At 44.4% G+C, this 6,989-nt stretch overlaps 1 pseudogene; it reads left to right on the top strand.

Annotated features, from left to right (window-relative positions):
• The first annotated feature begins 285 nt into the window (after positions 1–285).
• On the top strand, positions 286–2,706 carry LOC146201311 (uncharacterized; annotated as a pseudogene).
• Positions 2,707–6,989: the final 4,283 nt, after the last annotated feature.

Genomic DNA, 6,989 nt, shown 5'->3' with positions numbered 1-6,989 from the left:
AGGGCGAAAAAGCAAGTTTAATGCTCGGGTGTTAAATGAAGAGGATGTCAACGGCGCTCTATCGCTTTGTGGTGCAGACCAGGACCGAAAGAGGAGGAGGCCACTTGCATTATCTGTAACAAGGTTATAAACTGCACACAGCATGGTGTAAACGCTGTGAAGCGGCACGCTTCTAATAAGCACCATGTTGAAGCTTGCAAGCAACACAGGAATGAACTGGGAGTATTGAAGAAGCCTGCTGCTGCACAAGCAGATCGTGTCACATTGGCAGAGACTTACTTTGTTCTTGGTGTGGCTGTTTCTGGAATACCGTATTCGTGGGGAGACACTGCAACGTCACTCTTCCCTCTGATGTTTCCAGATTCCAAGGTTGCAAAAGAATTTCAGTGTGGAAGAAAAAAAGTCTCGTACATATTATCTGACGGCCTTGGGCCATATTTTAAAAGAGCAGTTGTTGATGAACTTAACAAGGCAGGTGTGTACTACACCATTCAAATAGACGAGACTCCTCTTGCAGAACAACGGTGCCAGCAGCTTGACATTGTAGTTAGGTACTTTTCTGAAGTTTGCAAGCAGGTTGTGGTGGAGCACTTGTGTTCATTTCACTTAGGGCGTGCAACCTCAGATGTTTTACTTGCACATGTGAAGGAAGCCATCCAAGACCTTCCTCAAAGGAATATGTTGAGCTTCTACAGTGATGGCCCTAACGTTATGAAGAGTCTGAAAAGAAAGATTAAGCAAGATGTAAATCCTGCACTGCTGAACATAGGAGAGTGTAGCTTGCACAAAGTTCACAACGGTTTTGCAAAATGAATTGAAGCTTTTGGCAACGATGTGGAATCGACTTTGTTAGATGTGTACTACTACATGAAAAATTCTGCTGTCCAAAGAGCTGTGCTCAAAACACACCAAAAGTGTCTTGGTCTGCCAGAAAGCTTCTTTCTTCGACATGTAAATTCACGTTGGCTCACCCTAGGCCCTGCCCTTGAGCGCTTTATTGAGCAGCACCCAGCACTTAAGTCCATGCTATTAGATGTGCAGCAAACAGCTCACTCTTCTGGCACGATGTACAAGCGCCTCCGACAAAGTCTCAGCAGGAAAGACCTCTTCCCAAAGGCAGTTCTCCTGAGGAATGTCGCAGATCTTTTTGTTGGATTCTTGAAACTTTTCCAGCGCTCTGAACCTCTACTCCACATTCTGTACGAAGAAATGGTGCAGCTGACCAAGAAAGTTCTGAGCCGTTTCGTGCGGAGTGATGTGTACCGTGACCTGACAGGGGAAGAGCTGAAATCTCTTGACGTTGAGTGTCCAGGAAACTGGAAGGAAGTTGTTGAGATTGGTTCGGACACAGAGGGCTCCATCACTGACTGGTCAGCAGAAGAAAAAAAATTATTTTGGCTGGGGGCTCGCAGTTTCTATATTAAGTCTGCGGGTTACCTACTTTCAAGTTTGCCCTTTGACAATGGCGTTCTAAAAGATCTTAGATGTCTTGACCTAAGCAGCATACAAGAAGAAACTTCAGCTGTGGCGTTTCGAAACTTGGCCCAGCAAGTTCCTGAGGTGATTGCACCCAAAGAAGTCTCGGCTCTGATGGATGAATTTGCATTGATTTCATCTGAAGCACTGTGCATTGATCCAAGTGAACGACTTGACAGCACATGGCAAAGTGTCTTTAGCCTACAAAACAAAAATGGCGGCATTAAATACCCTTTGGTAGGAAAACTTGTAAAAGCCCTGCTTTCCCTTTCACATGGTAATGCCGATGTAGAGAGGGGTTTCAGCGAAAATCGCCGGATCCTACAGGAGCGCAGCAAGCTGTTCATTGAAAGCATCAATGGATTGCGTGCTATACAGTCATTTGCTAAAATGTATGACAAGAACATCTCTGCAATTCCAGTAAAACGTGACATACTCAGTGCTGTGAAACAGTCCTATAAACGCTACCAAGAAAGACTGACCGCTGAGTGCGAGCCAGCTGTCAAAAAAAGCAAACTTGATCATGGCCGCAATTCAACAGAAGGATGTCCAAAGCAAGATCTGCAAATGGAGATTCAGTCAGCAAAAAGGATGCTTTGCAATGCAGAAGCATTGATTGCAAAAGGAATGAAGGCAAAAGCTTTTCATGACATTGAAAGTGGCCAAGAACTACTCAAGAAAGGACAGGAAAGGCTTGCGGATGCTCTGTGCAAGCTTGAAGCTTCAAAACAAAAAGTGCGGGTTCGTAGAGCTTAATCGGCAGACTAATGTGAAATCATGTGTTGAGTGACGGACTACTTCGATCTTGAATTGATTGTGAACTTCTGCTTCTTGCGTGACAAGTGTGATATGCTACCATGATTACTTCTAGTCCACATTGTGATGCTCACCTTCATTGGCTTTCATTATATTTCTGCCACAAGAACTGGTGCTTTAAATATTTAACTATTTTACCACCATTCTATAACCAGCCACACTGATAATAGTTCGTTTGATATTCATGTTGATTGTTGTATGTGTGAAATGTGCAGTATTTTCATAATAAATTACTGTAATTATCAGTGTTTTTGCTTAAGTGTGTTTTTCAGTTTTAAGTCGGGAGGCATTGTGGTGTAATTTCTTTGCCATCCGCTCGAAAAGCAATGGTTGCTCCAAACTGGCATTTTTTTTCTGCTCCAAAAACACTAATGGCTGCTCCAAAATGGCATTTTTACTGCTCCGAAAACACTAATCGCTGCTCCAAACTAGAATTTTTACTGCTCCAAAATCTGCCCCCAAAAGTAAAATTCTGCTTCCATCACTGGTGTTGGTATACAGACAGAGTAGAAGCCACTCCTCCGTCTTAGACCTTTACCCGGTCAAGGGTAAATGCTATGGCAAGGTTGATAATAAAGAATCATCATCATCAGCCTGATTATACCCACTGCAGGGCGAAGGCCTCTCCCATATTTCTCCACTTAACCCGGTTCTGTGCTAGCTGCATCCACTTGACCCCTGCGAACTTCTTAATCTCATCCGCCCACATAACTTTCTGCCGCCCCCTGCTACGCTTTCCTTCTCTTTGAATCCAGTTTGTTACCCTCAGCGACCATCGGTTATCCTCTCTTCGCACTGCATGTCCTGCCCATGTCCATTTCTTCTTCCTAATTTCTACTAGAATGTCGGTAACTTGAGTTATTTCTCTGACCCACTCAGCACGCTTTCTGTCTCTTAATGTTACCCCTACCATTTTTCGTTCCATAGCCCTCTGGGTTGTCCTCAACGTAAGTAGAACTCTCTTGGTTAGCCTCCACGTTTCAGCCCCATAGGTGAGTACAGGCAAGATGCAACTGTTGTATACTTTCCTCTTGAGCGATACCGGTAAGCTGCTAGTCATAATCTGCGAGTGCTTGCCAAATGCGCTCCATCCCAATCTTATTCTTCTTGTTATTTCCTTTTCATGGTCCGGATCTGCGGTTACTACCTGTCCTAAGTAGACATATTCGCCTACTACTTCCAGTATTTCGCTACCTAATGTAAACTGCTGTTCCTTCCCGAGGCTGTTGAACATTACCTTAGTCTTCTGCATATTGATTTTCAAGCCTACCTTTCTACTTTTCCTGTCTAGGTCGTCAATCATTATTTGCAGTTCATCCCCCGAGTTGCTTAGCAAGGCCATGTCATCAGCAAATCGCAGATTACTGAGGTATTCTTCATCTACCCTTAGCTCTAACTGCTCCCATTCCAAGTCTCTGAATACTTCCTCTATACAAGCTGTGAATAGTACTGGGGAGATTGTGTCTCCTTGCCTAACACCTTTCTTTATGGGAATTTTGTTACTTTCTTTATGCAGAACTATGGTTACTGTGCAGCCACTATATATACCTTCCAGCACTTTCACGTACGGCTCGTCTACTCCCTGATTTCGCAATGCCTGCATCACCGTCGAGGTTTCAACTGAGTCAAATGCTTTTTCGTAATCAATGAATGCTATGTATAAGGGCTGGTTATATTCCGCGCATTTTTCTATCACCTGATTGATGGTATGGATATGATCGATAGTAGAGTACCGTTTCCGAAACCCTGCTTGATCCTTTGCTTGATTGAAGTCTAAGGCTGTCCTGATTTTATTAGCGATTACCTTAGTAAAAACCTTATACGTAACAGACAGCAAGCTGATTGGTCTGTAATTTTTAAGGTCCTTAGAGTCCCCTTTCTTGTGAATGAGGATAATGTTTGCATTCTTCCATGGTTCCGTTACCGTCGATGACACCAGGCACTGCGTATACAGGGTGGCCAGTTTTTCTAGCACGATATCCCCCCCGTCCTTCAGCAAATCTGTAGTTATCTGATCCTCTCCAGCTGATTTCCCCCTTTTCGTAGTTTCTAGTGCTTTCTTGACCTCGTCCTTCGTCACTGGTGGAACGTGTGACTGTTTTTCCCTTCCGCCAATCTCATTACGGTCCTGACTACTTTGGCTACTGTAGAGATCCGTATAGAACTCCTCGGCTACTTTGACTATCTTTTCTATATTAGTGATGACGTTGCCCGCCTTGTCCCTTATCGCATACATCTGGTTTTTGCCTATGCCCAATTTCTTCTTTACCGCTTTAAGGCTTCCCCCGTTCTTTACAGCATGCTCAATTTTCTCCATGTTATACTTCCTTATATCGGCCACCTTGCGCTTATTGATTAGCTTTGATATATCGGCCAATTCGATCTGGTCTGTTGGATTGGAAGCTTTCATACTCTGGTGTTTCTTAATCAAATCTTTCGTCTCCTTAGACAGCTTACCGGTATCCTCTCTCACTATCCTACCGCCTACTTCTACCGCGCACTCAGTAATGTTATCTCTGAAATTATTGTTCCTTGCCTCTAGGGTAATGTCGCCATCCTCAGTTAGAGCTGAATACCTATTCTGTAGCGAGATCCTGAGCTCTTCTGCCTTTCCCCTCACCGCCAATTCGTTGATGGGTTTCTTTCTTACTAATCTGTTGCGTTCCTTCTTCAGATTTAGGCTATTTCGGGACCTCACCATCCTGTGGTCACTGCATCGCACTTTCCCGATTACCTCTACATCTTGCATAATGGCGGGGGTTGAACACATTATGAAGTCGATTTCATTTTTAGTCTCTCCGTTAGGACTTTTCCATGTCCATTTCCGGTTCTTCCGTTTGCTGAAGAAGGTATTCATGATTCGTAAGTTATTGCGCTCTGCAAACTCAACTAGTAACTCCCCCCTGCTATTCCTAGAACGAATGCCATAGTCACCTACTGCCTTGTTTCCTGCCTGTTTTTTCCCTACCTTGGCATTGAAGTCGCCCATTAGTACAGTACACTGCGTCTTTACTTTTGGTGTTGCCGATTCTACATCTTCATAGAAGCGTTCAACTGCCTGGTCATCATAACTACATGTAGGTGCATAGGCCTGTACAACCTTCAGTTTATGCCGCTTATTAAGCCTAATTACGATGCCTGCAACCCTCTCATTAATACTATAGAATTCAACTATATTACCCGTATATACTTATTGACAAGGAAACCTACTCCTAGTTGTCGCCTCTCTGCTAAACCACGATAACACAGTACATGCCCATCCTTCAGTACAGTATATGCCTCATTCGGCCTCCTAGCCTCACTAAGCCCTATGACATCCCATTTCATGCCCTCTAGTTCCTCTAACAGCACTGCTAAACTAGCTTCTCTAGCTAGGGTTCTAGCATTAAACGTTGCCAGGGTCAGTTTCCAATGGCGGCCTGTCCAGCGGAGCCAGACTTTCTTAGCACCCCCTGCTGCGTCATAGGTCTGACCGTCGCCGTGGTCAGTTGTGCCGCAGCCGCTGGTGACTGAGGGCCGGGGTTTTATGGAGCTTATCATAGGAGGTTGCGGCCAATTACTGCACCAGGGTTGCCAACTCCTGTTCTGGTGAGGGAGTGCGTTGCCGGAGGTGTTCACCGGCATCAGGTCGCACCCCAAACCTGTGTATGCAATTCCATCGACGCGCGGATTTTTTTTTTCATCCGGTGGAGAATTGCGCGGCACCGGGATTTGAGCCCTGGTCCTCTTGCATGCGAGGCGGATGTTCTACCGCTACGCCACCGCTGCACTTACTTTATATATATATATATATATATATATATATATATATATATATATATATATATATATATATCCCTCGCTATACACGGCTATTGCAATGCTCTTCCGCCAATATATATATATATATATATATATATATATATATATATATATATATATATATATATATATATATATGTATACACACACATATATTGGCAAAAGAGCACTGGGATAGCGGTGTATTCTTGATTCACTGCGCTCGGATAGAAGCTGAAGGAAGGCACCACTTGCGAATGACCCATTCATGCGTAAGCTGTGTTTCGTGCCCTCTCTATAGTTTTCTTACATGCCTTGTGAAGTATTTATACGTGATAATAATTGGCTTCAGAAACACAGATGCCCAGCTCACCTCTTTTATTCATTGTTTAGCAAGTGTTCTCAATCGCGATGGCAACATGGATTTCCTTTTCTTCGACATCAGCAATGCGTTCGATCTCATTTCACACGCCAAACTAACTGACAACAGCTGTCCCACAAAACACGTGCTGACACTGTTGATGTTTATAATATATATCAATGGTATAGGGAGCCCAAGGTCAAGTTTCGCCTCGCGACGGCAGCGCCGCATTCCTGGCGCGGTGGCGAAATGTGAAACGATGGGGCTTCGCCGGAGCAGACGTTCCGCTAGATTCCTGTGCACGCGCGGCGATCGCGTTGCGTCTGGCAGTTATTTGGCGATACAAAAACGCTTCCGCTGATGCGGAACGGATGTACTAAGTAGCATTGTGTCATGGGAAGCCACAATAGTAGGCGAAGCACCAAAATTCGAGGCTCACGTGTGAAACTTTGCAGCGATACAAAAACGCTTCCGCTGATGCGGAACGGATGTACTAAGTAGCATTGTGTGATGGGAAGCCACAATAGTAGGCGAAGCACCAAAATTCGAGGCTCAC

The sequence above is a fragment of the Amblyomma maculatum genome, chromosome 2 (genome assembly GCF_055883805.1).
Source record: "Amblyomma maculatum isolate TAMU_Amacu chromosome 2, ASM5588380v1, whole genome shotgun sequence".
Taxonomy (NCBI): Eukaryota; Metazoa; Arthropoda; class Arachnida; order Ixodida; family Ixodidae; genus Amblyomma; species Amblyomma maculatum.
The sequence above is the reverse complement of the archived record's forward strand: the minus strand, read 5'-3'. Positions and strand labels throughout refer to the sequence as shown.